Here is a 22,399-nt window from a genome sequence, read left to right as displayed (position 1 = left end):
ATGTCCATCAATGAATGAATGGATAAAGAAAATGCAGCATACACAGACAATGGAGTTTTATTTAGTCGTAAAGAAAAATGAAATTATGTCATTTTCAAAATGGATGGAACTTGAGACCAGTATATTAAGCTAAATAAGCCAAACTCAGCAAGTCACGGGTCACATATTTTATCTCATCTGTGGAAGCTAGAGAGGGAAAAAGGAAAAGATGGGGATATCTGATGGAAACTGAAGGGAGATCAGTAGAGTAGAGGAAAGGGGTCAGGGTGAGGGAGGAGGGAAGGTGGGGAGGAAATACTAAGGAATGATATTGGCCAGTTATTGTGTGTACTTACAAATACATAACAACAAACCCCACCGTTATGTACAACTATAACTCACCAGTAAATATGTGTGGAAAAAAATCCTGGCCAATGTTAAATCTAGATAAGTTATACAACCCTGGTTTCCTGTTTGTTTCTACGTATGTGTGTGCAAGCTGGATTACATGTGCTTTTACCTGTACGTTACGTGATACAGATACCAAAATTGGCTAATGGATAAATAAGTGCTCTTGAGAAAACAAAAGAAATGGATCCAAATGCCTTTGGGCTCATGTGACTTAAACCTTTAACACAATTTAGGGGGGTCAGAAGATAGCAGAGTAGAAGAAAGCTGTATTCTTTGTCTCTATGAGGCTTAGGATTTGAGCACAGGAGGACTGCTTCTCAGCAAGGTGAGTGAAAGAGGGGTTTCACTAAAGGTCAATACTGAACATTCAGTGGCTGAGGGACTTAGAAATTTGGGACAGTAAACGAAGAAGAAAGAGTACCTTGGAGCCCAGCTGCTGCAGCACCAAGGATATCAGTGACAGTGATGATGGCGCTGATTCAACACAGAAGGAGGGACAATAAAAAGAAACCCAGATTTGGGGATAAACAGGAGACCAAGAGCTGCCTACACTTACTGACCCAGAGGCTCCTCTGTGCACTGGTGCTTGAAAAGTACTCTGTGTTTCTCAGCTGGCCACAGAGAGCAGAAGCAGGGGCCACTTTGAAGCAATTGCTGCAGCTGCTGCTATGGAGCCCAGATATAGAGCAAACACTGCCACACCATCCTAGCAAGCACCTACCATGTGGCCTAGGGTGCACCTAGCAGAACACAGAGAAGATTGTGCCCAGCGGATTCAAGTCAGAGAAATGAAGGGGAGTGCAACTGGCTTCCTCTCTGAGTCTGGTGGCTCATGGAACCAGCTGAAGTGAGCTGGGAATCTGAAAGGTACGAATATACCCAGGGATGAAGCCTGGCAACATAGTATTGGAGGAAGCAGAAAGTGTGCAGGGCGGCTTCCTGGTGCCTGGCGTAGAATTCTTGAGAGGCTCATGAGATCCAGCTCCTGATAGAGATTGGCAACTGCCAGGCCTTAGGGGTGTGCTGATCTAAGCTCCCCTGAGACCTGATTAGCCCTCAGGCCCAGCCTCTGGAACCCCACTCATGGAACTCTGCAGGAGCCCCAGCCTAATAGTGCACCCACCTGGCCCATGTGGACAAAACTCCAAACAGCAGTACCTCCTGATCCAGCCAAACTCTTACTGGTCAGAAGGGAAGCTGAGACTAACTTCAAACAATTGCAGACTTAGGCCTCTCCAACTGGAAGTTGAGAGCAACATAAAAACAGAATGGCATTAACAACTCCATTCTCTGGGGTCCTTATCTTCAAGACTCTCATTTCTCCCAGCCTAAAACTGAAGAGTTCACTGACTATGGTTAGGGTTCACCCGTTTACCTTGTTAACAGCTGGCTCTGAAGGTCACCACCTGCAGTTCCAGGATGCAGAGTGGCACTCACCAGCCCTGTACCTGGGCATGGTCATGGGGGAAGGAACAGCATGTTCACTGAGTGCTTTACCTGGAAACTCAGGGCTATGCAATACCTGCAGGTGGACCTGGGAAGGGAGAGCAGGAGCAGGTCACCAGGGCTGGAGAGCAGCCTGCCAGAAGGAGGGGTAGAGGGCCATTCACAGCACCACTGGTGTTTGCCAGGAGGGTCAGGTTCTGTCCCAGCATGTGAGTACAGTTGACCACAGTACCTTATGTCCCTCCCAGAAGAGCAGTGTGAAGGGACTCCCTGAGGAAGCAGCAGAGGCCATGGTGAAGCTGTGCTAGTGACCCTGAGGCCATGTCCACCCAGTGAGCACCTGAATCCCAGTTCCCAGGAGCCTCCTAAACACACACAGAGAGTGTGCACCAATCAGTCAGTTAGAGAACACGCAGGGACTCCTTGGCACAGGTAGAAATGGGACTCAGAGAGCGCCAGGCATTTCCCCTGGGAGACTGTGGGAGAGGAGTCCTGCCCAGTGTCTGCTCTGCAGACAGTCGGCCAGCGGTGTGCTGGACCCTGGAGAGGGCGTCTTGAGGAATGCATCCCCACCTCCTCCATGTCACAGGCAGCTGAGGCCCTCAGAGCATGGCTGGCTTCATACCTAGGACGTGGGGATGGGGGAGCCTGGCTAGTTTTCTGCCATTGCATCATGCAGGAGTCCCAGTGATGGGTCCTTGCAAGGAGGCCCCACAGCTGACCTGAAAAGCAGAAGGCTGGTTTGACACCTGCCCTGTCACTTGTGGGAGGAAGTGTCCCCCCTGTGGACAGAGAGAAACGATGCTGACTCATAGCTGACACCCTGGCAAATGCAGAAATGTCACCAAGAGATGGACGCCAAGGGGTGCCTGTGATGGGATAGTGTGGCCGACTCTTGGAGGCCCAGCAACCCTCCTGATGCTCTGGGCTGTTTCCAGCAACGTCCAGAGGCATCCACAGCCTGAGCTCCTGGTGACCCTGAAGCTAGGCCAAAGGCCACAGCCCCAGCAGAGGAAGAGGTGGCCTCTTCCAAGGTGACAATCACACTCCCACCTCAACACTGGAGATGCCCTCCTGCAGAAATAAGCCAGGCTCAGAGTGGAGGTCCCCGTGTTCTTTCCTGTGTGGAAGAAGTGAGACAGAAAGGGAGGGGCCACCCATGGAAACAGGGAGCTGGAGGAGCAGAGGAAGGGGCTGGGGGGAGGGAGCAGCTGCAGTCTGGAGTTGGCTCAGGGATGCTCTGTGCACCCTGAGCACAGCCAGGGACCCAGCTGAGGCACACACAGCCCAGTCAGAAGCCCTGAGTCAGTGGAGGAAGACCAGCAGGGCAGGGGGAAGGTGAGGGAGAGAGGGGCACTGGCCCTGAAGGCAGCCAGTTCTGTCCCACGCGGGTACGATCCTGTCACAGTGAACCCTGCTGCCACGTTCAGCTCCAGTCCCCAGTGACACAGTCAGCAGCCCTCACTCTGCACCTCACCAGCTTCCCTCCTCCATGCCATGTCATCAGAGAGTGGTGGCCCAGTGACCCTGAGAAGAGCCATGAGTCCTCATTGGCCTGAGCTCACCATGCAGCCCCATGTGGCCCCAGTGTGTGGACGACCGCTAAACACCCTGGCCATGGAGGAGGAAAGCAGAGCATTTCAGTGATCCGTGCCCCTCAGCCTGCACTGGACTTACCAGGAAGCCTGGGACCCAGTCCCCTTGTCCCCCACGAGAGAGGAGCAAACCCAAGGTCACTCAGGAGGGTGAGCCAGCAGCCACCTTCTGCTTCCTGCAGGGGACATGGAGGAAGGGAGACAACCTTGGGAACTGGTAATGCCCATGCATTCAGAGCATGTGGGATCAGGAGAGGCAGATCAGCCCTGGGACCTCACCATCCCAGCTCTGGGAAGCCAGCTCAGTGGGGCACTGTGCCCGGCTCTACCCAGTGAATATCTAGGGACGCCTTCTTAAGTCTTAGATCAGATGCCTTGGAACTGAAAACATACCCCAGCTTTGCTAAGAAAAGAATAGCCCATGGAGGGAGGACAGCCTGCCATGCTCCAAAGGGGAAACGCAGGGGACCCCAGGAACAAACTGATGCACAGTCTTGCACATCCTGAGCCCGCTGTTCATCCCTGGAGCTTTCAAGAGGAGAGGAGGCTGCTGCAGGGGTGCTCCAGGGAGTGGAGTGCAGGAGGGACACTCAGGGACTGTTCCCTGTGGACAATTACACTCTCTGCAGTGAGGGCACAGGTGTGCTTCTTTTATGAACACTGGGGTTTGTTTTTGACTGCCCTCACTGGAGCATTGCTTGCAGAGCCAGGAATGAGTCTGCATGTGGCGATGTGAGCGGTGTTGGGGGAAGTCTGACATAGTTATCTCTTACACTGATTTTGGCAGAGGCTGTAGTAGACTCTTTTTCTTTATTAGTCATTTCATTATTTGTCTACCCCTGCTTATGAGGCAGCATATTTCTTGCTAGTGTGAGTTTATTTGTATTGTGATAATATACACCACAGATGCAGACATTTTAAAGTGTAGCAGTAGGTCAATTCAAAATAGTGTACAACCCTCAGTGCTACGTCGTTCCAGACCCTTTTATTACTGCAAGCAGCAAACCTCTACCTGTTGGTGCCTCCCCTGCCTCTGCCAAGCCCCCAGCCCCTGGCAACCAGGAACCTGCTTTGTTGTGTTTGGATTTGCCTCAGTTCGAAGTTCCATGTTAAGGGAACCATAAAATCTGTGGGCTTCCTGTCTGGATTCTCTCATTTTGCACATTCCAAGGCTTTCCCATGTTGGGCCGTATGTCAGCTTCCCTTCTCTTATAGCTGAGCCCTATACTGGTAGCCCCTCCAGCTCCACTGCCCATGCTCTGTGCCTCACACACAGGTCACCTTGATTGGGCCCCTTGGGCTGCTGTAATGGGTGCCATGGGAAACCAGGGCCCCTCTGGAGAGCTCTAGGTCCCCTTCCTTGACATCACTGTCCTGCCCCCGAGCTCACAAGAGTATCTGACCCCAGGTAGCCATCCTCCCCATTTTCTGCCCCATTGGCACGTGTGAAATGTGCCACGGCCAAGCCCACAGAGCCAGTGTATCAGACTCTGAGCCAGATGGAGGTCAGGTCACCAGACCAGGCAGCGGAGGGCCAGGGAGATGGTGAGGGTGTGGGAGATGAGGACCGCTGAGCCTTTGGCAAGCTGTTAGTAGGCACTGCCGCATGCGGGTGGGGCCACAAGGCCCTGGCACCACAGTAAGGCTAGACACAAGTGCTGAAGTGTCCATCGGTCACAAAAGGGAGTGGAAACTGTAAAGGACTCTGGCATCACAAGGTCCTCAGGGTCTACCACTGTCAGTGGACATGGTCTTCTCAACTGACTGGGCAGGGTCAGGCTGGGGCACACCCTCAGCAAGGCCTGGTGGCTGCGGGTAAATAGAATGAGTGGCTGGTGTTGATCAGCGGCACGAGGCCCACGACGAGACTAGCAGAGGAGGGTGGGCTGGGTGGCAAGTGTTAGGTGAGTCCAGGTATACTGAAGGCCACTGCCTCCAAGAACAGCTGTTGGCCACCTGCAAGAGGAACCCTCACACCCCGAGGGCTCTGAGTCTCCCTGCACATTTCTGTAAGTGCATGTCAGAGTTCCTCCTCTCCTACTCGCTCTCCCTGGTTCCATACAGACCATCGACGTGACCCTGGCATGGGTATGACCTCGTCTGTCTAAATGCCGGGCCCCGGCCCTGGACTGAGCATCAGTGAACTCAGGTGATGCATCCTGCATGCCTGGAGGGCAGGTCCCTGGCATCCTGCTGCCATGTCCCAGTCCCTGTGCAGCTACCTTCAACGTCATGTAGGTGCCTGTTCTCACAATGAGACCTGCAGACAGTGTGTTCAGGACAGACCCTGCTACGTCAGCCCTGGAATTGATCTGTTGCTTCCAAGTTGTGTTTACTTGTTAAACTCTAGGTCTCATTATTCATCACATATGGCTCCTTTTCTGAGTTTAGGATCCACAACCCTTTCTCATTAGACCACACATGGGCACATCTTGCCCATGGACAGCAGAGCTGTGGGAAGCCACAGGGACACACATGCAGACCTCTGTCTTAGTATCCTAGCCCCTCTGGCATCCAGGTGTCTATCACACCAAAATGAGTGTATGGTAAGAAACTGAGTCCTCAGACCCAGCTTTTAATTGTTGACATAGAAAACATACCTTTTTGTTAATCCTAGGGGAGGTCCATGCTCACTGCCCAAATATTTGGTTCATGTCTATTTAATAATGAGAATACTCAGCTCACTCTTACAGAGTTGAGGCAGATCAGAAGCAAACTTATTGCAAAATGACACCCACACAATGATCCTAGCTTCTCCCTCAAGCTGCCCTCTGTTGACACGGGATGCAGTGGGGTCAAGATGACTGGGTCAGGACCAGGGATGCATGGTCAAGCCCCAGCTGTCATTCTCCTGGTCACACGGTTAGTGAGTAGCTGGCAACGCACTGTGCCTGGTCCCTATCCAGCTCTGCAGCTCGGAGCAAGGACAGCACTGACGCACAGAGTGTGAGGTGGAGGTGAGGGTGCTGATCCTGCTAACCAAAGCTGCTGCACCCCACATTCTAGATTTCATCAGGAAGCAGAAAGGGGCTCATCACTGGCAGAGTCTGAAAAGAAGCTGGTTTTTTTTTTATGACACTTTAGTTCTGGAAATACCAATACAGATCTTTTAAAAGCTCTATTTTGCAGAGGTCTCTAGAGTTATATGGACCTCAGTGCTGCAGACGGAAAGCTATAGCCACATCTCATTGCAGACAAAGTCCCAACTTGACACCTTCCTACAGATTCGAGGCACTGGGCAGAAGAGGTGGATTAGTGAGTCATCTTCCTGTTCCTGGTGACCTCTCAACTCCACACGCCCACATACTTCCTCCTCAGCACCCTGTCCATCCTCAGCTTCTGCTATACCCAGCATCTTTCCCTGGCTGCTGGTCAGCCTCTGGGCCCAGGAAAGACCATCACAACTGGAGTGAGCAGTCCGACTCCTTCATGTCCACGAGGCCATGGATGCATGCCCCTCTGGTCGTGGAGCATGGCTCTTTACAGCCAGCTGCAAGCTGCTCCATCATGGGTCATGATGCGTCCATAGCTGTGCTTGCAGATGGCAGCCTAAGCCTGGCTCAGTGGAACCGCCAGTTTCACCTGATGTTGTCCCCACCGACCACGTCCCTGGGGCTACACGGTCATTGCTGTCACTGACGCATCACACATTGTATGTGAGGTGCCGGCTGCCATCAGCCCATCCTGCCTGGACACACTGCCCTGGGTCTGTCCTGATCCTGGTCTCCTACAACTGTGTCCCTGCTAAGGGGCTGGGGTCAGCCTTCGCCAGGTGACAAGGCGGTCACCACCTGCTCCTTCATGCAGTCGTGGTCTCTGCTCCACAGCATGTCCTCTACGGTCAACCAGGGCACACCCATCCTCCTCCTGGAGTCCCTTTGAGTCTCCTCTGAGTCCCTTTGCCACCACACTCAGTTATCCCATTTTTTAGTGTTCTTGTATATTTAAGATTCAAGAAGCATTTCCTGAATAAAGGCCCCTGTTTATAGAGCATTGCAATCAAATTAACCCAGTATGCCCCCTTCCCACCACAGAACAGAGAAGCATAGGGATGATCTCTGTGGGTGTGGACTGGCTTCTGAGCACAGCACTCAGGAAGTTTCACTGTGGACAAGGTAAACTTCTGTCTCGCCTACTTTTGGAAATAAAAATCACACCAAACCCCAGACCCTGCTGTAAGCTCCTTTTCATTCATGAATTCTCTTGAGGAATGAAAATCCCATTATTTGAGACAAAATTCTTATGAATTTAGTTCATGTTTGATGTGAATGAATAAAATTTTTTAAGTCATTAAGAACTATGTTGAAAAAATTCAAAAGAAAAATTTGTATCAGAGCATCTGTAACATGATTTCTAAAAAGAAAAAAACTCACAAGAATTAAGCATTAGCAGTAAGAAAGACAAATTGCTGGAACCAGTGGACCTCCATATGCTATCAAAAACCCTCATTTTAACCTCATCCCTTCTACAAGATCAACCCAAACCGGGTCACGGACGATTGATATGAAATGTAAAATCAATAGAAATAGTTTAATAGAAAACAGAAGAAAAACACTTAGAGGCTGGGTAGGCGCAGATTTCTTAGCACACCATAAGCCAACGGGCGATGGAGAGGCTAGCCAGGGGACGTCATTCAGATTGCAAGTGCTACTGAAAGTTACCGTGGAGAGTGTAAACCAGCGGGAGCGGTGGCGGCAGCGACAGGACCGCTGTGGCGCCCAGAGCAGCGACCCGGAGGGAGCGCGGGGTGACGCTGGCTACGGGAACCCGGTGACAGCATGAGAGGTACTCAATTTTGACAAGTTTGCATCATGCGTGAATATAAGCTAGTCGTTCTTGGCTCAGGAGGAGTTGGAAAGTCTGCTCTGACTGTACAATTTGTTCAAGGAATTTTTGTTGAAAAATATGATCCTACGATAGAAGATTCTTATATAAAGCAAGTTGAAGTAGATGCACAACAATGTATGCTTGAAATCTTGGATACTGCAGGAACGGAACAATTTACAGCAATGAGGGATTTGTACATGAAAAATGGACAAGGCTTTGCTTTAGTTTATTCCATCACTGCACAGTCCACCTTTAATGATTTACAAGATCTGAGAGAACAGATTCTTCGAGTTAAAGACACTGATGATGTTCCCATGATTCTGGTTGGTAATAAGTGTGACTTGGAAGATGAAAGAGTTGTAGGAAAGGAACAAGGTCAAAATCTAGCAAGACAGTGGAACAACTGTGCATTCTTAGAATCTTCTGCAAAATCAAAAATAAATGTTAATGAGATCTTTTATGACCTAGTGCGGCAAATTAACAGAAAAACTCCAGTGCCTGGGAAGGCCCGCAAAAAGTCATCGTGTCAGCTGCTTTAATATATTGAATGCATTGTAGCTCTGAGCCAGGTCTGAAGAACTGTTGCCCAATTCAACAGTGCCAGCATTCCAACTTTGTTAAACCTACCAACATCTTATATGGACTTTCCTATAGTGGTACCCTTTAAGAGGCGGATGAAAGCTACTATATCAGTTTGCACATTCTAATCACTTTTCAGTATCACAAGAGAGATTTTTACTTATATAATAGTCCTAGAGAATGCAGCTGGTAAAACCAGAGGCTACATCCAGTATTACTGCTAAGAGACATTCTTCATCCACCAATGTTGTACATGTATGAAAATGGTGTACTGTATACTTTAACACACCCCATACTTTGTATTGGAGAGTACAATAATGTAAATCCTGAAAGCACCACTATTTTAGCATAATAAAAGAAAGTCCAAAGAGCTCCTATATAGACTACTCCAGATAAACTTTGCTTCTTTGATACTTGTAGCTTATTGTAATTTTTTTAAATCCAAGGTCATTATCATTGTATTGTATAAAATAAGCGCTTTGATTAACACAGCTATATAGTTTTTTTTTAATTTTTCAAAAACCTGTGGAGACAGTGATCTTGTCTTTAAAATATAGTCCTTTCAGTATGATGTCTTAGATTAAAGACGTTGCCTTTAATATCTGTTGGGAAGGAAATGTCCAGACTTTTCAAATCTCCTTATTATGTGTTTCCCTTTTTTGTTTACATAGGGAACAATGTTTGTAGTTGTGTGTACAGTGGGGGTCTACAACAAGAAGTGTATATTTTCAACAATTTTTTAATGATTTAACAATTTTTGTAAATCATTTTCAGGCTTCTGCAGCTGTAGATTCTCACTGTGAATCCCTTGCTTGCTCATGCATATGTGTATTTGCAATACCAAATATACAGGTTTAGTATTTTTGCCTGTTAGTGATTGTTTCACATGTGTAACGTTTTGGTTGAGATGTTAAATGGTGGACGAGTACTGTGGATGTGAATGTGGGAAGTAATTTTAATCATGTATAATTGGTCACAAGGCCTAATTTGCAGTAACTATTGCTGTTTTATTTAACAATGCCTTGTTGCTTTGTATGCATTAACGTTTGGGTGTAAAGATTGTGTGTCTATCCAACAGGGAGCCACAGTATTTAAATTGACCAACCTAATGTTACAACTACTTTGAGGTGGCCAAATGTAAACTAAAAGCCTTAATTAAAGTGGTGCAATTTTGTATAACTTAGCATCAGTAGTTCAATAAATTTGGATTGCCATGCAAGGGCTTGCATTATAAAAAAAAAAAAAAAGAAAGAAAGAAAGTTACCGTGGAGAGCATGAGAGGCCCTGTGAAAAGCTGGGGTGAGACTTCCGCAGGCCACTGTCCACCCATCAACTCTGTCCTGACTTGCTGAAGATTGCACCGACTCTACAGGGAAAACAGAAGCAAATCGTTAAAAATGAGTAAACACTGGAAGCGGCCACCTTACAGAAAAGGACGTGGTGGTGACAAATCCACATGGAAAGGGGCCCTGAGTCATCATCACGAAAACGTTGGCATGGCACGGCCTGCAGGGGGCCTGCACTGGGCCTGCACACCTCCTGCGCAGCTAAGGCCAGCTGGCGGCAGGGTGGCCACACACCACAGGTGGGATGCACCCACCACCATGTGAAAGGACTTGGCAGCTTCTGAGGGCCCCTATACGTTCCCAAGGAAACTTGTATTTAAGAGTTTATAGCAGCTCTACTTATCCTTACCCAAGACCATGCACAGTCCAAATGCCCTTCAACCAGCGAAACAGGCACACAGAGGCCACCCATGCAAAGGAATTCTGCTCAGCACAAACTAAACCTGAGCGGCCGGCACAGCCATCAGAATGGGCGGCCCATGCAGCCTGCTGACTTTGAACGGGCAACTTTAAAGTCAGCCGTGGCTTTCATAAGGGTCCTTCAAGATGACACGTATGCGGCGCTGTCCTCAAGAAAAAATGATAGTGATGAACACGGATTCAGAGTTTAGGGCTGGGGCAGAGTGTAGATAGAAAGGGTACCAGGGAGCGCTCAGGGTGGGCACCCTGATCTTGATGGTCTTTATATAAGTCTATGTGTCTACAAAATTAATAGAACTGCACACCAAAATTTTTACAGTTTTACTTCAGGACAAATCTTAAAAAGTAAATCAACTCAAAGAAAGTGTTGCTTTCACCTGTATTTTTATCTTAGGTCTGTACATACACATGGACTCTGCACTTATTTGGAAGATTTTGTAGCAGAAAAATTTAAACTTGAAATTCATTTCTCCCTCTGGGATGAGGAAGATGCGTGTCTGAGGCATCTGAGCCTGGGCGTTTCCACCAGGAGCTCCTTAACCTGAAGGGCCCAGGATGGCCTTGCTCCCCAGGGCCAGGAAGCACTCTCTGCCATTGGTGTAACTGTGTTCCAAGGCCAAGTGAGGGAAGACAGGGCTCTGGGACTTCCTGCAGGCTGCCTTCCTGTGCAGACGCAGATGCCTGGGGATCCCTAGGGTCCTGGAGGCCTCCGGCAGTTCAGCGGGGCACAGGAGACACTCCTCAGAGGCCCCACCCAGACACACAGCGGACTTCTTAATGGCTCCATTCCCCAGGGACTTCTGTGCCAAGAGGGTAATGATCCCCCTGTGCCAGGGGCTTTGTCTCAACAGGATGGATCTGAGGTCATTATTTTCACAGCATTTGTTCTAACATAATGATTAGTTCTAACATAATGATTCTTGTGATTCTTCCCATTTATTTGAGAGAAAACTGCTAATTACCAACTAACAACGTGTTCCCTCCAGGCCCAGAGAAGCAACCAGGACTGGAACTCTGGAACTTCGCTTTCCACGCCCAACCATGTCCCCAAGTCTCACCGTCCCACTGCTTTAACATCTGTCTCCCAAACCCAATTCCTAGTCTCCATTACTCTCCTGTTTCACTAATTAAACTTGCATAAGTTCTTCCTGAGTTATTAAAAGGCTTTTTTCTTATTTTCTCTCATATGTGGAAGCTAGAGCAGAATAATGGAAGAAAAGGGGGGGGGGCAGATCCCTGGAAGTAGAGGGGAGGTCAGTGGAGCAGAGGAAGGGGGCCAGGAGGGAGGAACCAAGGCAGGAGATGACCAGCCTATGCTCTGCACACCATGTACACTCCACAATGTATTGTGCCTGTGTCCAGCTGTAAAGCACTAAGGTAGACAATAAATGGAAGGAAGAGCTTAGGGGAAGGGAAGTGAGGAGATGGAGGAAAGAGGAAGCACAGAAGACTGAAATGGAGCAGGTGACATTGCATGCAGCCACGATTATGTCAATGTACCCCACTATCGTGTGATCATGGGGCACTAGGAGAGACGTTTTAAAAGTCTTTTCCTCCCCTTGTCCTCCAGGGCACACTGTAAGCTGCAGCAAGTGACCTTATTTAAATGTATCCTATTGATGCCAGGCTTGTCCTAGGCCCACTCATTTTCTCTCTGTGAGGGGCCAAACCAAACCCAGTCAGCTTAACACTGGTGGGGGCATGCCTCCATGCTGAACCCTGGGCGAATGCACCTACTGCCGTCTCCCTCTGCCCTGCACCGCCTTCCTCATGCTCTCCTGCTTTCTAACACTCTCAGTCCTCAAGATCCAGCAGACGTGTCTCCAACAGGACACCAGACCTCAGAACTAAGATAGGGGTCCAGCTGCCCCTCCATGGCAGGCCAGCATGGGCGCCACTGGATTTCCCCACCATCTTTTCATCCATCTCCACAGTCCTCACACTCGCTGAGCGAAGGAAGATCAATTAAGTGCAAATGACAAATGTTTGAATGTTGGTCATTAATCATGAATTCTTCTATCCCCTGCAGGGACAGGGGATGTAGTGTCACTGGTAAGTAAGTATTTGTGATAAATCAGTACAGCAGTATAAAAGTGAGCTCTCACAATACCTGAGTTTGACTTCTGTGTTCTGCTTCTGAGGTAAAATCAACGTATTTTGCAAAGCTCTGTTAAGTACGCCCCCTTATACCAAGCTCTAGCTCGAGAGATGGGAGATCCTGCACTGGCTGCACCTGCAAGGGGCTGTTCACTTAAGTACCTGGCTATTTGGGATGGAGCATGAGTTCATCTCTGCAGGTCTACCCGTGACCTGGAATCCTAGCCTTCCTCCTTGGCAACAGCATGAGGCCAGAGCCCTCAGACCTGCACTACAGTGTACACTTGAAATTCCATTTTCTCTCCTTTCCCCAAAGCAAATTCATATCAGGAAGGTGGAAGGCCCTGCTCAGAGGCGAGAAAGACTCACTTCCCTGTGAAAGGTCCCAAAAGTTCAGAGCACAAGCTCTTGGTGGGAACATGTCTGAGCAGCCTGGGTCGATTGCATGTGTCTGATGTGAAGAGACAGAGACAGGCACCAGAGTGTACAGCTCACCACAACCTGAAGGAAACTCCAGATCTGTCAGAGTATGCGTGAGCTGCGAGCTAATGCAGCAGAGGTAGAAGCCGGACTTGCAGGTCCCAGTGGAGACCTTGTCTCCATAGTAACATCGCTAACTTTTATTATTAAAAATCAAATCACAGAGACCTGTTTCCACAGATTTGTATCCACAGGCTGGAGGGCAAGTTTGCATGAGTTTTAATCTTCAGGGACTGATCTACGGAAGCAAGAGACCTCCAGAAAACAGGTAAAACACACCAGCCTGGCCCTGAGCCCAGGGAACCCTAGCCACTCTGCACGTGGCCCTGAGCCCAGGGAACCCTAACCACGTTGTACCTGGCTCTGGAAACCAGGGAGCCCTACCCCACTCTGCACCTGGCCCTGGAAAACAGGGAACCCTAGCTTACTCTTCATCTGGCCCTGAGCCCAGGGAATCATACCCCACTGTACATCTGGCCTTAGGCCGGAAACCCTAGCCCACTCTGTACGTGGTCCTGAGCCCCGAGGAACTCTACCCCACTCTGTACCTGGCCCAAAACCCAGGGAACCTTAGCACACTCTAAACCTAGCCTTAGCTTAAAACACCCTAGCCCACTCTGTGCAAGGCCTTTGAACCCTACCCAACTCTGAACCCAGTAAACCCTACCCCACTCTGCATCTGGCCCTGAGATGAGGGAACCCTAGCCATTCTGAATCTGGCCTTAGCCCAGGACACTCTTGCCAACCATGAACCTGGACCTGAGCCCAGGAACCATAAACTGTGTACCGGTCTTACCCAAGGGAATCCTAGCCCCCACTGTATACCTGGACCTTGAATCCAGGGAACCCTAGCCCACTCTGTATCTGCCCCTGAGCCCAGGGAAGCCTAGCCTACTCTACACCTGGCCCTGAGCCCCAGGGAACCCTAGCCCATTCGGCATCTGGCCCTGAGCCCCAGGGAAACCTAGCCCACTCTGCACCTGGCTCTGAGCCCCAGGGAAACCTATCCCACTCCACAACTGGCCCTGAGCCCCAGGGAACTTTAGCCCACTCTACACCTGGCCCTGAGCCCAGAGAACCCTAGACCACTCTACCCTGGCCCTGAGCCCCAGGGAAGCCTAGCCCACTCTGCACCTGGTCCTGAGCCCCAGGGAACCCTAGCCTACTGTACACCTGGCCTTGAGCCCAGGGAACCCTAGCCTACTCTGTACCTGGCCCTGAGCTCAGGGAAGCCTAGCCCACTCTGCTTGGCCAAATCTGGACACAGTGCCCCCACCAATAGAAATGGACCATAGCCTCCTATGTCATCCCTACCTTGATTTCTCACACCCAGCTGCAGAGGTGTGTGTCAGATGTCTTCTTAATTTCATAATTTAGGAAACAGATTAGAGATCTTAAATGTGAGACCCAAAAGTGGAGAATAGCTGGCAGAAAACATAGATTAAAAGCTCCATGACAATAACTTTTTGGATAGAACCCCAAAAGCACAGGCAACAAATGTGGAAATGAACAGAATTCCATCAGACTGACAAGCTTCTGCACAGCAGAGGGCCCAATCAACAGCAAAGGAGGACAGAATGGGAGAGCGCACCTGCAAGCCACACCTGACAGGGATCAGAATCCCAGACACACACAGAACCCAAAAAGCTCAACAGGAAGAAAACAAGTAATTTGATTCAAAAATGAGAGGAGGATCTAAATAGGTATTTCTCAAAATAGATATTTCTAACAAGGAGCATTCAAATGCCCAACATGTACACAAAACCTTCAGAACCACTGACCATCAGGGCAACGCAAGTTAAGACCACGTGAGATGTCACCTCATGCTTGTTAGAATGGTCAATATCAAAAAGACAAAAAGTAATAAATGTCAGCAGGGGGCAAAGAAAAGGGAACCCTTGGGCACTGTGAGCACAGCCACAGCAGAGAACGGCAGCCCCTGTGATCCAGCAGTTCCGCTCCTGGGCATGTATCCAAAGGAACAGAGAGTAGTGTGTAAGTGACAACTCACTCCCACACAAACTTCCACAAAGAACACACTTGCGGTGGTGCTTCTGAGATGCTCCTTAGGCAGGGTCCCTTAAGCCAAACCAACCAAAACCAAACAGATCCAAGGAGGAGCCAGATGAGGAGTCCACCCACTGAGCACAGCAGTGTGGCCGTGGGTCCTTCACAATGCCACTCTGTGACACCGGCTGCATTTATCCCTGTGTGACAAGGAATGCCAGCAAGCACAGAGCCTCCTCCCTGTGCAGCCAGGAGACAGTCTAGACAATTCCGTCACCCACAGCTTCAGAGAGGGTCTCAGTAAGCTCTGCAGCAGAATCTGCCCTGAGCTTGAGATAAGGGTTTCCTTCCCTTGCTGGTATCTTCTCTAAGCCAAGGACAAACAGAATCCCACACCAGGCCATCTGGAAGGGCACACCTGCGGCCACACTCTCAGCTCCACTGACTTAAGAGGAAGAGTCCCAAGTGCTGCTGTTCACTGACTGGCAGCCATGCCGCTGAGATTCCCAGCCCCTCAGCTCCATCTCACCCAGAGTCATGAAGTTGCCCCTGGGCACTGGCACAGCACTTTCCCAGATAAGTGTCCCCAAGGGTGCTCTCCAGGCCCCTTCTCCAAGCAATTCATCCACGGATCGTTCCTCGGAAGGGTGGGATCAGCGGTTTCTAGCCAGGGAGCCCAGCGGAGTCATTATAGGTTAAAGCCACTGAGCCTGGCTGGGGGTCAGGTGGCTCTCAGTGTGAACCCATCTCCCGACACGCTTTCTGCTCCTGGATTTTGTATCCCTCCAGGGTTAAACGAAAGCCAGGACTTAGAATAAGGCTATTCTATGAAAGGGACCATCCATTCACCTGGAACAGTCACCGGAGGGACGCTGCTGAACAAGGAACAGGGTGGGCTGAGGCTCTCTGTTCACTCCCACCTCCCGAGGGAGCTCATGGTTCAGGACACAGGAAGAAGGCTTGGGGAAAGAGAGGAGTCAACTTTGACTATCCCCAACATGACAACTCCCAGGTCTGTCTGTCACCGGAGACTGGGGGGAGCCTTTAACAGACGCCTGCCCAGCCGTGGTCTTGCACTCCAGGGCTGCGGAGCCGGGAAGTCACATCCTCGGGCTCCTAGGCACCTGCTGCTGCAGCACTGCTCTTAGTGACGTCCGGCTGCACTGACCTTGTAAGATCGCCAACAACACCATGTCTGGTGAGGTTGGCCAGGAACCTCCCCAGGAGACCAAGATCATCTGCCTGGCTCTTTCTAGGCCCTTGGCTGCTCAGCCCTCCTGGGAGCACTCTGCTGTGAGAACAGCCAAGGAGAGGGGCCACGACCCCCCCCCCAGTCCTCCCTTCCAGAAGATGCACATAAAAGGCCACTCCCGGCTCATGAGGACAGCCTGGGCAGAGGCTGTCCTCCCAGCATGCCCAGATGTCCATTGGAAATGCCACCACAGTTGTGGGCACAGGGGTGCTGAGAAAGGCTGCTCACTGTCTCTCTTTGACACCTAGGATGTAGTTGCAAACTGCCTGGTGCTTGTGGACAGGGCAGATGACAAGTCCCCTGCCATGGTGGAGCAGAGCTCCTAAGAGCTGACAGCTGGTCCCACCCAGACCCGGCAGGGCGAGCCACACTAGAACCCTGAGCCACTGTGTTGTCTGTCTCACTTGGTGGCTCCAGCAAGTCCTCCGCATGGATCAGGCACCCCAATCTGAGCTCCCCGTGTCCCAATGCTCCAAAACCCAAAACTTCCTCAGCACCATCACCACCCAACCATGGAAACCCCACCCAGGACCTGCAAGCCTGTGGCGACACAGGTGATCTGAATGCCTACACAGACTTTGAGGCTATGTGTATGTGCACACAGGAAACACAGATGGATGTCACATTTGTACTTGAGACTCAAGTGTGAATTTGAGATATCTCAGGATGTATATCCGCCCCAGCCCGCCTCCACAGAACACCACTGGCCTGAGGATGTGGACGAGGGCACTGCACCTCAGCAGCCAGATGCAAGTGCTGCTCACTTAAGCTTCCCCAGACCCCTTCTCCCAGCCCAGGAGCCTGGCCACTGCCCCCTTCACATCCTTGTTCCTCAGGGTATAGATGAGGGGGTTGGCGCTGGGTGTGACCACCGTGTAGAAGAGTGTGAGGAACTTGCCCTGGTCCTGTGAGTAGCTGTTGGCCGGCTGCAGGTACATGTAGATGATGGTCCCGTAGAATAGAGAGACCACCAGCAGGTGGGAGGAGCAGGTGCTGAAGGCCTTCCTGCGCCCCGCGGTCGACCTGATCCTCAGCACTGCGGCTGCGATGGTGCCGTACGAGACGAGGATCAGGGACAGGGGCACCAGCAGAAGCGCTACCCCCAGGGCAAAGGCACAGGCTTCCACCAGCATGGTGTCTTCACAGGACATGGCGATGAGAGCCGGCATCTCACAAAGAAAGTGGTCCACCCTGCGGCGCCCACAGCGCGAGAGCCTCATGGTCTGAGGACACATGACGAAGGCATTCAGAAAGCCGCAGCCCCAGGCCACAGCAACCAGCTGCAGGCAGAGGCGGGGATGCATGAGCACCATGTAGTGCAGGGGCCGGCAGACGGCCACGTGGCGGTCGTAGGACATGACGGCCAGGAGGACGCACTCGGTGGAGCCCAGCACCATGTAGACGTAGAGCTGGGCCACGCAGCCGTGGTAGCTGATGGTCTTGTCTGAGCCCCAGAGGTTCCACAGCAGCTGGGGCACAATGCTGGTGGTGAAGCAGAGGTCCAGGAAGGACAGGTTCCCAAGGAAGAAGTACATGGGCGTGTGGAGCCTGGCATCCGCTAGGGACAAGAGGACAATGGCAGCGTTGCCCACCAGTGCCAGGACATAGAAGACCAAGACAGAGGCAAACAGGACCCTCTCCAGTCGAGGCCGGTCAGAGAAGCCCACCAGGATGAATGCCTGGAGGGAGCTGTCGTTGCCGCTCCCCATGGCCACCCCACTGTGTGCAGAAACATCAAGGGCACTGGTAAGAGAACACAGCATGGCCCCCTGCCCACTGCACCCGGCTGTGTACTCAAGAGAGTTCACCTCTGAGTGTACACCTACAGAGGCCCATTATGAGCAGGGCAGTGTGCCCGACTCCCAGGTGGGGCATGGATCTGCCCTGGAGCCTGCCGCCTTGGGGAACGGTACAGGCATGTGATGACCAAGGCGGGTCAGAAGCTCAGCCAGAAGAGTTGTCGAGGGCTGGGTGTTGGCCAGTGGCTACCAACGGGTGGGGAGAGCCCTGCAGCTGCGCCTATGTTAATGGAGGCCATGACCTGAGAGCCGGGCTCTGGCTGTGTTCACAGAAGGAATGTGACCTGTGGCCCACTGAGCAGGATGCTCCCACAAAAGCCAGCAGGATGTGCCCAGGTACAAGGGCCAAACTCAGGGCCGATGCTCAGGGACTTCGCGAATGCACACAGGAGGCCACCTTGAATGGCAGGCCATTGTATCAAAACAGGACCCAATAATTCTTGAGGTGACAGGTGTGATTCTGCCTCTGCAATACATGACCTACAACCCAGCTTGGCATCCTGTGTGTTGGCTTTCCTCATGCAAGATGGAAAGAGGATAGGGCTTTTAGGTTCCCATCCATACCTCCCATGTCCACATGCCTGGTGACAGTGGGCTTATACCTTGGCCACCTACAGCCTCCAGGGCTACAGTTGTCTAAGATAAGGGCTGTGAAGGGGACCCTGCCTGATAGTGCCAATAGCTACTGAGGAAGGCCTCCCCTTAGACAGTAGTAGCAAGTGACACCAGGCAACACAAGACAGTGGACATGGGAGTACAGAAGCATTTTGAAGGACCCCTGTGTGCCTGTGGCTGCTGCCCCACCTGTCGGCCCTCATGGTGGAGTCTGCAAACTCTGCCTGGCTGAAGCTGTGGTGGGGATCCCTAAGTTTGAATCCAACAGTTCAGACACCAGATCCCCAGCCAAGCCACACAAAGGGGTAGGAAAGGGGCAGGGAACCCTCAGAAGTGGCCAGACAAGTGCCGGGAGACTTTCACAGGCACACTTTGCAAGCGTCGAGTGTGAAGAGCAGCTGAGCTTCAGTATCCACAGACCCATTGCTAAATTGTACCCCATGGAGAGACCCAAGGACTGGGGATGACAAACTACACAAATTATTTAGCAATGGCTGTCACTTAGACTGCCACTCCTGAGCCAAAATCGCAAGGTGACCTCAGGTCTTTTAAAAACATTTTTTCCTCCATACTTTATTACATCAGTGTGGCCACCATGCATAGTCCTCTGACTCGCATCCTGCCCAGGTGTTTAGTTGACAGTCATGAAATTGCAAAGGAGCTATGAAAATGTCAAATTTCTTTAGTAGTTTCATTGGCATGAAATAATAAATGTGAACTCATTATGGAAACTTCGGCCTAATGTTCTGAAATTGGGTTGGTGAATGGGACTTGATTCTCTGACCTAAGGTTATGCTCCAACCACACCAACTCATGGAGGACAGACTAGGGCTTTCTAGGCTTTAATGGATAGAATTAACAACAAAGAGTAGGGGAACTATTTATATTTCAGATATACTGCACATTCTTATTTAGGAATTTTTAGACCCCTTTTCCCCCATGCGGGAAAAAAATTTTTTGTGAGACAAAGGCATTGACCTGAAATGTGGGTCCGGGCCACACCACCCACTGAGCTAAGGTGAGACTCTCTCTGGCCATTCCTGTCTCTATGCACTCCCTCCTTCCAATAACAGCCAAGCCCAGGGCTCAGGTCCCCTTCTCTGTACTCCCTCCTGTCCTGTGCCAGCCAAGCCCAGGTCTCAGGTCCCCTGCTCTGCACTCCCTCCTGTCCTGTGCCAGCCAAGACCAGAGCTCAGGTCCCCTGCTCTGCACTCCCTCCTGTCCTGTGCCAGCCAAGCTCAGGGCCCAGGACCCCTGCCCTGCACTCCCTCCTGTCCTGTGCCAGCCAAGCTCAGGGCTCAGGTCCACTTCTCTGTACTCCTCTCCTTCCTATGGCAGCCAAGTCCAGTTCTCAGGTCCCCTGCTCTGCACTCCCTCCTGTCCTGTGATAGTCAAGCCCAGGGCTCAGGTCCCCTGCTTTGTACTCTCTCCTGTCCTAGAGCAGCCAAGCCCAGGGCCCAGGTCCCCTGCTCTGCACTCCCTCCTGTCCTGTGCCAGACAAGCTCAGGGCTCAGGTCCCCCGCTCTGCACTCCCTCCTGTCCTATGCCAGCCAAGCTCAGGGCCCAAGTCCCCTGCTCTGCACTCCCTCCTGTCCTGTACCAGCTAAGCCCAGGGCCCAGGTCCCCTCTCTGCACTCTCTCAGGTCCTATGGCAGCCAAGCCCAGGGCTCAGATCCCCTGCTCTGCACTCCCTCCTGTCCTGTGCCAGCCAAGACCAGAGCTCAGGTCCCCTGCTCTGCACTCCCTGTCCTGTGCCAGCCAAGCTCAGGGCTCAGGTCCCCTGCTCTGCACTCCCTCCTGTCCTGTGCCAGCCAAGCTCAGGGCTCAGGTCCACTTCTCTGCACTCCTCTCCTTCCTATAGCAGCCAAACCCAGGGCTCAGGTCCCCTGTTCTGGACTCCCTCCTGTCCTATGCCAGACAAGCCTAGGGCTCAGGTCCCCTGTTCTGCACTCTAACCTGTCCTGTGACAGCCAAGCCCAGGGCTCAGGTCCCCTCTCTGCACTCCCTCCTGTTCTATGCCAGCAAAGCTAAGGGCTCAGGTCCCCTCTCTTCACTACCTCCTGTCCTATGGCAGCCAAGTCCAGTTCTCAGGTCCCCTGCTCTGCACTCCCTCCTGTCCTGTGCCAGACAAGCTCAGGGCTCAGGTCCCCTTCTCTGCACTCCCTCCTGTCCTGTACCAGCCAATCTCAGGGCCCAAGTCCCCTGCTCTGCACTCTCTCAGGTCCTATGGCAGCCAAGCCCAGGGCTCAGGTCCCCTGATCTGCACTTCCTCCTTTCCCATCCTTTTCGTGCTATAGGGCTGTGGCTGCTGTCATTTGTCACCTTTCCCTCACCAACCTGCACTTACATGCCTACAGAGAGCTCCCTTAGTCTCAGCAATCTCTAGAGGAAAGCCTGTGATTCTTTTCACAATTGCAGAGAAGCTCTCTCTATGCTGATACAGAACAGAGCTTTCTGTTCAATCTGGCTCCTCTCCTACACAAAAGTGTGGTTTTATGTGTGCCTCTAGTCTCCACGGGCACCCTGGGTTAGCCCAGCAGGGACTAGGCAAACAAGTAGAACAGAATCATCATTATATGCTTACAATTCATTGTAGAAATCAGTGTGTTCTATCTTTTTTGAATCAGATGCAGTATCTTTCTCAAAAGTGGAGTTCCAAATTAGAAGTCGGGGTTGGGAAGCTCCATACTCTGATGCACACTAACCAATATAAGCCCTAATAGAAGCCATCACAAAGATGATTTCAGTAGAGAGTCAGACCTGAGCCTCATTTCCACACACTCAAAAAAATTCAAAGTCCTCACCCTTCTTATTCCTGGAAAGTTGAGGACCTGAGGTTCTGAAGCCCTTCTTCCCTCAATTCCAGAGATCAGGAGGAGACTTCTCCAGAATCTGCAGCCAATTTTGGGTCTTCCAAAGGCAACTTCAGTGACAACTCTGATAGAAAATCAAACAGAAAAATGACATCTGACCTGAAGAAGAGTTGGTGGAGCTCTCAGCAGCAGAAGGAGGAGGAGAAATCACTTCCTGAGGCAAGAGTGGCCAGCGTCTCACCTTAGCTCAGCAGGTGGTGTGGCCTGGACCCACATTTCAGATCAAAATGCCTTTGTCTCACAGTGGCAGGTCCCTGCATGGGGGAAAAGGGGCCTCCATGAGGAAGTAGCCTGAGGTGGGGAAGCAGGCTGAGTCCCAGGCATAGCCAGGGACACCATGGCACTGGCTCACCTAGGGGCAGGAAAGGTGGCTTTCATCTCCTGTAGCTGTGGGAAATGAGGCGCCTGGGGACCTGAGGAGGCTGGTGTCAGCTTGTTTACAGAGCCAAGCCCGGGGGACCCCAGGGACTATGGTGTTCTCAAGGACCCCCAGGGAGGAAGAACTAGCTCCCAAATATAAAAAATTAGAATAAGCCTCACAAATGTAAAAGGAAGCATGCATAGAACCCACAGGCTGAAAACCAAGACCCAGATGGAAAGAACCCCCCCAAGATTTCAATCCGCAGAGGCCTCCAGCCTTGGTAGATTCAAGACAACCCAAGTGCCAGCTGTC

The 22,399-nt window shown here is 51.3% G+C and overlaps 2 pseudogenes; one reads left to right on the top strand and one right to left on the bottom strand.

Moving 5' to 3' along the window:
• Window positions 1-8,110: 8,110 nt before the first annotated feature.
• On the top strand, window positions 8,111-10,056 carry LOC144374040 (ras-related protein Rap-1b pseudogene; annotated as a pseudogene).
• Window positions 10,057-17,203: 7,147 nt separating this feature from the next.
• Window positions 17,204-18,148, bottom strand: LOC144374038 (putative olfactory receptor 2W6 pseudogene; annotated as a pseudogene).
• Between the last annotated feature and the right edge of the window lie 4,251 nt (window positions 18,149-22,399).

This window comes from Ictidomys tridecemlineatus, unplaced genomic scaffold (assembly GCF_052094955.1).
Source record: "Ictidomys tridecemlineatus isolate mIctTri1 unplaced genomic scaffold, mIctTri1.hap1 Scaffold_562, whole genome shotgun sequence".
NCBI classification, from domain to species: Eukaryota; Metazoa; Chordata; class Mammalia; order Rodentia; family Sciuridae; genus Ictidomys; species Ictidomys tridecemlineatus.
This window is presented reverse-complemented; position numbering and strand designations above follow the sequence as displayed.